Source organism: Lepidochelys olivacea (genome assembly GCF_965140295.1).
Source record: "Lepidochelys olivacea isolate rLepOli2 genome assembly, chromosome: 20".
Taxonomy (NCBI): Eukaryota; Metazoa; Chordata; order Testudines; family Cheloniidae; genus Lepidochelys; species Lepidochelys olivacea.
Window position 1 is genome coordinate 16,000,158 of NC_140430.1, and position 6,667 is coordinate 16,006,824.

Consider the following 6,667-nt stretch of genomic DNA (forward strand, 5'->3'; position numbering starts at 1 on the left):
AGACTTCAAATCCTGAGTCCTGCACATAGAACCCCTCCAAGGCATGCCCCGCTCAGAGAACTGCCGGCCTGTCTCCTGGGCACCTTCCACGGCCCAGCTAAGCAATTAGATAGTCAGCTCTTTGGGCCAAGCACCATCTTTTTGTTGTGCCCAGCATAATGGTACCCTGACCCATGACTGGCGCTCCTGGGCACTACCGTAATACACCTAATGAATAATGTACAACGCCTTGCAAAATGGGGCCTTGGTCCATGACTGGGGCTCCTGGGTGCTACCATAACACATCTGTTTGTTTTACCCCTACGAAGCACCTGATTCTGGCTGGCCCCGTAGGGCAATAGCCCCATGACCCTGACCTGTGCTCTCACTCTCACTCCCACTCCCGGTAGCTGGTGTGCGTGAGTGCACTGCCCAACACACTATGTTTCCAACATAACTCAAGCAATGCCTCTCCCTACCCCACCTCTAGCCCATCAGGACTTGGCTGCTCGGTCCTAATGAGGCTCCAGGGGCTATTCTGCACCAGGACGCACTGGCTTCCCTGCTGCTTTCCTGCAGTTCCTTTACACCTGTGGCATGCGGACGCCCGTTCAGCGGGGCACGTGGAGCTCTAGTGCAAGGTAAGGGGCCGGCAGCACAGCCTGGATCCAGACATGGTGAAGGCAGACATGAACCTGCTTTCTCCACGCAACTCCGCCCAGGCATTTTGACCCTGAACTGCAGTTACAGCTCCCCACGCCAGCCCTGGGCTGCCCCCACCAGCTGTGCCAGTGCCCCTCACTACTGACTGGAGCCCCTGCAATCCCAGCCCTTTCCTCCCCCCCATTCCCAGCTCTGCCAGTGCCCCTCACTCCTGTCTACAGCCCTCTGCTATGCCAGCTCTGGTCTGTCCCCCACCAGCTCTGCCTCACTCCTGACCCGCACCTATTGCAGTCCTGGGTTCCCCGCCTCATGGCTCTGCAGATGCCCCTCACTCCAGCATGGATTCACCAAGGGAAGGTCATGCCTGACTAATCTAATTGCCTTCTATGATGAGATTACTGGTTCTGTGGATGAAGCGAAAGCAGTGGATGTATTGTTTCTTGACTTTAGCAAAGCTTTTGACACGGTGTCCCACAGTATTCTTGTCAGCAAGTTAAGGAAGTATGGGCTGGATGAATGCACTATAAGGTGGGTAGAAAGCTGGCTAGATTGTCGGGCTCAACGGGTAGTGATCAACGGCTCCATGTCTAGTTGGCAGCCGGTATCAAGTGGAGTGCCCCAAGGGTCGGTCCTGGGGCCGGTTTTGTTCAATATCTTCATAAATGATCTGGAGGATGGTGTGGATTGCACTCTCAGCAAATTTGCGGATGATACTAAACTGGGAGGAGTGGTAGATACGCTGGAGGGGAGGGATAGGATACAGAAGGACCTAGACAAATTGGAGGATTGGGCCAAAAGAAATCTGATGAGGTTCAATAAGGATAAGTGCAGGGTCCTGCACTTAGGATGGAAGAATCCAATGCACCGCTACAGACTAGGGACCGAATGGCTAGGCAGCAGTTCTGCGGAAAAGGACCTAGGGGTGACAGTGGACGAGAAGCTGGATATGAGTCAGCAGTGTGCCCTTGTTGCCAAGAAGGCCAATGGCATTTTGGGATGTATAAGTAGGGGCATAGCGAGCAGATCGAGGGACGTGATCGTTCCCCTCTATTCGACATTGATGAGGCCTCATCTGGAGTACGGTGTCCAGTTTTGGGCCCCACACTATAAGAAGGATGTGGATAAATTGGAGAGAGTCCAGCGAAGGGCAACAAAAATGATTAGGGGTCTAGAACACATGACTTATGAGGAGAGGCTGAGGGAGCTGGGATTGTTTAGCCTGCAGAAGAGAAGAATGAGGGGGGATTTGATAGCTGCTTTCAACTACCTGAAAGGGGGTTCCAAAGAGGATGGCTCTAGACTGTTCTCAATGGTAGCAGATGACAGAACGAGGAGTAATGGTCTCAAGTTGCAGTGGGGGAGGTTTAGATTGGATATTAGGAAAAACTTTTTCACTAAGAGGGTGGTGAAACACTGGAATGCGTTACCTAGGGAGGTAATCTCCTTTCTTAGAGGTTTTTAAGGTCAGGCTTGACAAAGCCCTGGCTGGGATGATTTAACTGGGAATTGGTCCTGCTTCGAGCAGGGGGTTGGACTAGATGACCTTCAGGGGTCCCTTCCAACCCTGATATTCTATGATTCTATGATTCACTCTTGTCCGCAGCCTTCTGCTATTCCAGCCCTTTGCTCCCCCCCGATTCCCAGCTCTGCCAGTGCCCCTCACTCCTGTCCGCAGCCCCCTGCTATGGCAGCCTTGGGCTACCCCCCACTCCCAGCTCCGCCGGTGCTCCTCACTCCTGACCCACAGCTATTCCAGTCCTGGGTTCCCCCCTCCCCACGGCTCTGCAGATGCCCCTCACTCCTGACCCGCAGCCCCCTGCTATTCCTGTTCAGAGACCCCTCTTGAACCAGGGCAGTATGGCCCACCCCAAGTATTCAAAAGTCACGTGTCAGGCCCACCTAATTGTGCGATTTAGTGAGGAAAAGCTAAGAGAAGAGCTAAGGGTTATTAGCACCACCGGCCGTCCTGAGCTGTGGGCCACTTTTGCTCTGTCCCAGTTCTGGGGGCAACCATGGAACATCAGAACTGAATCCACTTTCCAAGAGTCTTTTAAACCCCAGGTCTGTGGTCTGGATTTAGCCACAGGCCCCGTCCACTGCAGCCTGGGCTGGAGATTCAGCAGTGGGTTGGGCTTCTGAAGTAACAGAAGTGGGTTGGGCTTCTGAAGTGTAAGGCTTTAACTTGCTCTCTCCTACATTACAGCTATAGCCTACGCCAGCTCTGTGTTGGGGCCGGGCAGAAGTGTACTGCTTCACTACGTTACAAAGCGGCTATGACGTCATTTTTCTCCTCACGCGCAGCCGTTACCCGTTCTGACAGGCTGTTTATAATGCTAACTTTACTAGTTTTCAGAGGTTGTCGGGGGACAGGTGCAAGGTGGAAGTTTCGCCTAGTGCACAAAATATCCTTGCACCGGCCCTGGTGGGAGTCATCCTGATGGAAAGAGATGACGACGATGACGCCCCCGCAAAATGCAGCTCCTATGGGAGGGGGCAGCCCTTGGGGGTGGGGCAGACAGCCTCCTCCCCTTTCTGGTGTGTGACAGGCAGGCGGGGGGGAGCTCTCTGCTCCGACTGACTCCTAATCCTCCCCGAGGGTGAGACACCCCCAGGAGCGCCCCTCCCCAGGGCCCCCTAACTGGGCCCTGCCCCCCCAGACCCACACCCAACCAGACCCTGCCCCCGACCGGCTCCGCACTCAGACCCCCCGGCTCCGCACTCACTCTTGCGCACCACCGTCTTCAGCCCGGACGGGGCCATTTCTGCCTCTTGCCACATCCCCTCGAGCCCTGTGGGTAGAAGTGGGACTCAGCTGTGTGCGGGGTGGGGCTGGAGTCAGGACTCCTGGGTCCTGCCCCGGCTCTGCTCCTGTCCTTGGGCACGCCCTGGCCTCTCCCTGCCATGCTCTGGGGAGTGTCTGTGACGCTGGACGACGGCCCCTAGTGACGCTGAAATCAGTCACTGGTGGACGGGCCCGGCCCCCCCTAGTGTCACTGATGGACGGGCCCAGCCCCCCCAGTGACTGATTTCAGTATAAAGCAACTGGGGTGCTGGCGGGTCGATGTCTGCAAGGCTGAAGACGGCCGAACGCCGCAGCCCCCCACTTCTGGCGCTGCGAGGGCTGGGCCTGGGCACCAAGGGGCGGGCGCCCAGTGACAGGGCCACGCAGGTCCCCACTGAACCCCCACCTGGTCATGTGGGGCGCAGAGGGAGGCGGGGGCCTCGGGCAGGGTTAAAGCGAGGACTGGGTTGGGGTAGTGGGGCCTCAGCCCACTCCAGTCAGGGCCCCCCAGTGAGCTGCAAGTCCCCCCTCCCCCCAGCCTCCCCCCATCAGCAGTGCCCCTCGCCCCCCCCTCCACGCACCTCCCCCCATCAGCCAGGCCCCTCGCCCCCCCTCCACCCAGCCCCCCTCAGCCAGGCCCCGTGTTGTACCCAGGAACAGGAGCAGGTCGAATGGAGCGAACGGCCTCTGCCCGTCTCGCCCCGTCAGGAATGGCGTCCTTCAGCGCTGCCGGGGGCGGGGAGGGCCGGAGGGAACGGACTGTACCACTGCTCAGCCAGTCCCGGCCCCTCCTGCACGGAGCGGCGGGAAAACATGGTACAGTCCCAGCGGGGTGGAAACAGTCTGAGGTAAAATTGTCCTGGGAGCTGCCAATGGCGGGAAAAACCGGTTGGATCCAGTTGTGACTGGGCCATGATCACCGTAAACAACAAGATGGCGGTCACAAGATGGCCGTTCCGACGCCATCTTGGATTGCTGCTCTGTCTTTACAAACCCCATATTGAATTTAATATACACATATTTTAACAGACTATAATCCTATAACAAAACACACCCAACAGTATACAGAGCAGTATAAACAAGTCATTGTCTGTATGACATTTTAGTTTGTCCTGACTTCGCTAATGCTTTTTGTGTAGCCTGTTGATGTACCCCCTGGAAGACCTCTGCGTACCCCCAGGGGCACCCGTAACCCTGGTTGAGAACCAGAGGGTTAGAGAAACGTGTGTGTGTGTGTGTGTGTGTCTAGGAATCAGGACTCCTGGGGTCTATCCTGACTGCGAGCGGAGTGGGGTCTAATGGTTAGAGCAGAGAGCTGGCAGCTGGATTCCTGGGTTCTAGTCCAGGCGATGCAATTGATTCATTCTGTGACATGGTTCGTTCTGCCTTGTCCTGTGACATGTGGAGCGCAGAGACCTGCCCCAGCCCTTCCCTTCCGGCTGGGTGGTGCAGGAATTAATGGCGTAGAGCCTGGGCTCTAAGATCCTGGAGCAAAGCGTCCTGGAGAAGGAATTTGTTCCCCAGCTTGACTGGCTCCCTGCCCCATCCCTCCCTCCGTCAATCAGAACGAATCCCTCATGGCAGAGCTGTTGTCTGGTTACCCGCAGTGCAGACCCAATCTATTGTGTCCTGGCTGCTGTTCAGCTCAGGTTAACAGCATGGTCTGTTTCTGTGAACTCCCCCAGAGCTTTCGAATGGAAGTGAGAGTCTTCTTCACATCCTGCTCTAAACTGTGAGGAGTGTCGCTCTGTGGCTGTTCAACAGCTGCTGCATTCCTACCCCAGAGGTGGCATCATTTCAGTGCTGGGTGGGTGATCCCTGTGTAGTGTTGTTGAGTGCTGTTGCACATCTGCTATGCTCCATCCAGAGCTGTCTGCATTTCAATGCCAGGTGAGTGATCCCTGTATTGTGTTGTGGAGGGGAGGGATAGCTCAGTGGTTTGAGCATTGACCTGCTAAACCTAGGGTTGTGAGTTCAATCCTTGAGGGGGGGGTGCATTTAGGGTTCTGGGGCAAAAATTGGGGATTGGCCCTGCTTTGAGCAGGGGGTTGGACTAGATGATCTCCTGAGGTCCCTTCCAACCCTCACGTTCTATGATATGCTGCTGCGCTCCACCCCAGAGGTATCTGCATTTCCGTGCTGGGCGAGCAATCCGTGTGTTGTTATGCAGGTACTATGCTCCACTCCAGAAGTGACTGCAATTCAGTGCAGGGTGAATGAAAGTCCATGTCTCATTTTGCAAAGCATGGGTTCTCCAAGCAAGGGTGCTGTCTGTCCCATGTTCCTGCTCAATAGACTCTGGATTCTTATCATCAGCGGAGCTACATTTTGAGCAGTGGTGGAACCAGGAGGCAGCTGGGTCATTGGTGGTTCCACCTTCAGTTATACCTATTGGCTTGAAAAGGCACCACACGTATACCTAATGGCTGCTGAGGGGGGCAGTTGCCCCCCGGCCCGCTATTAGCTCTGCCACTGATTCTTTTTAAATGTTCATTGTGCTGCTTCCACCAGCCACTTTGATTTTGTTTTCTTTTACAGACCCAAGCAAAACGCAAGCAGCAACCTGGCTAGAAGCAGATCCGTGGAATTGAACAGACTCATCCAATTACTGAGCCTTCCCAGAGCCAGGTGCTGCTCTCACGATACATCAAATCTAGAGGACCTGCTAAGCTCCCAGTAGATGTAGCCTAGAGCCAAACGCAGGCCAGGCAAGGTGGCTTCGCCCATGGAGTTCAGGTCCAGGGATTCAGTAGGGAGTAAATGGCCAGCACTGGATGCTTCAGGTTTTGGTGCCCACCCAGAGACGGCTGGGGGCTGATTTTCAATTACACACCTGCAGCTGGCCCAGGCCAGCTGACTCCAGCTCCCGGGACTCGGGCTAAGGGGCTGTTTAACTGCGGTGTAGCCTTTGGGGCTCAGGCTGGCGCTTCAACTCTAGGACGATGCGAGGTGGGAGGTTCCCAGAGCTCGGGCTCCAGCCGAAGCCAGAACGTCTGCACCACAAATAAACAGCTGCTCAGCTCGAGCCCTGTTAGCCGGAGTCAGCTGGCCCGGGCCAGCCGTGGGCACATAACTGCAGTGTAGACACACCCTAAGTGCCCACAAGCCCCCCTGGGAGCTGCGGGTATTTAGCACCTCTGAACTCTAGGCCCCAGGTGTCTCAACGTGGGCACCCAAAGTTAGGGGCCATTCAAAATCTTCTTGCCACTGTCTTCCCCCACCCCACTCTGCTCCTCAGACGTT

The 6,667-nt window shown here is 55.9% G+C and overlaps 1 long non-coding RNA gene across 1 annotated transcript; it reads left to right on the forward strand.

Annotated features, from left to right (window-relative positions):
* The first annotated feature begins 425 nt into the window (after positions 1-425).
* LOC311510631 lies at positions 426-6,376 on the forward strand. Its single transcript, XR_014709117.1, has 3 exons — positions 426-620; positions 5,110-5,314; positions 5,963-6,376. It is a non-coding gene; the product is annotated as an uncharacterized lncRNA (long non-coding RNA).
* Positions 6,377-6,667: the final 291 nt, after the last annotated feature.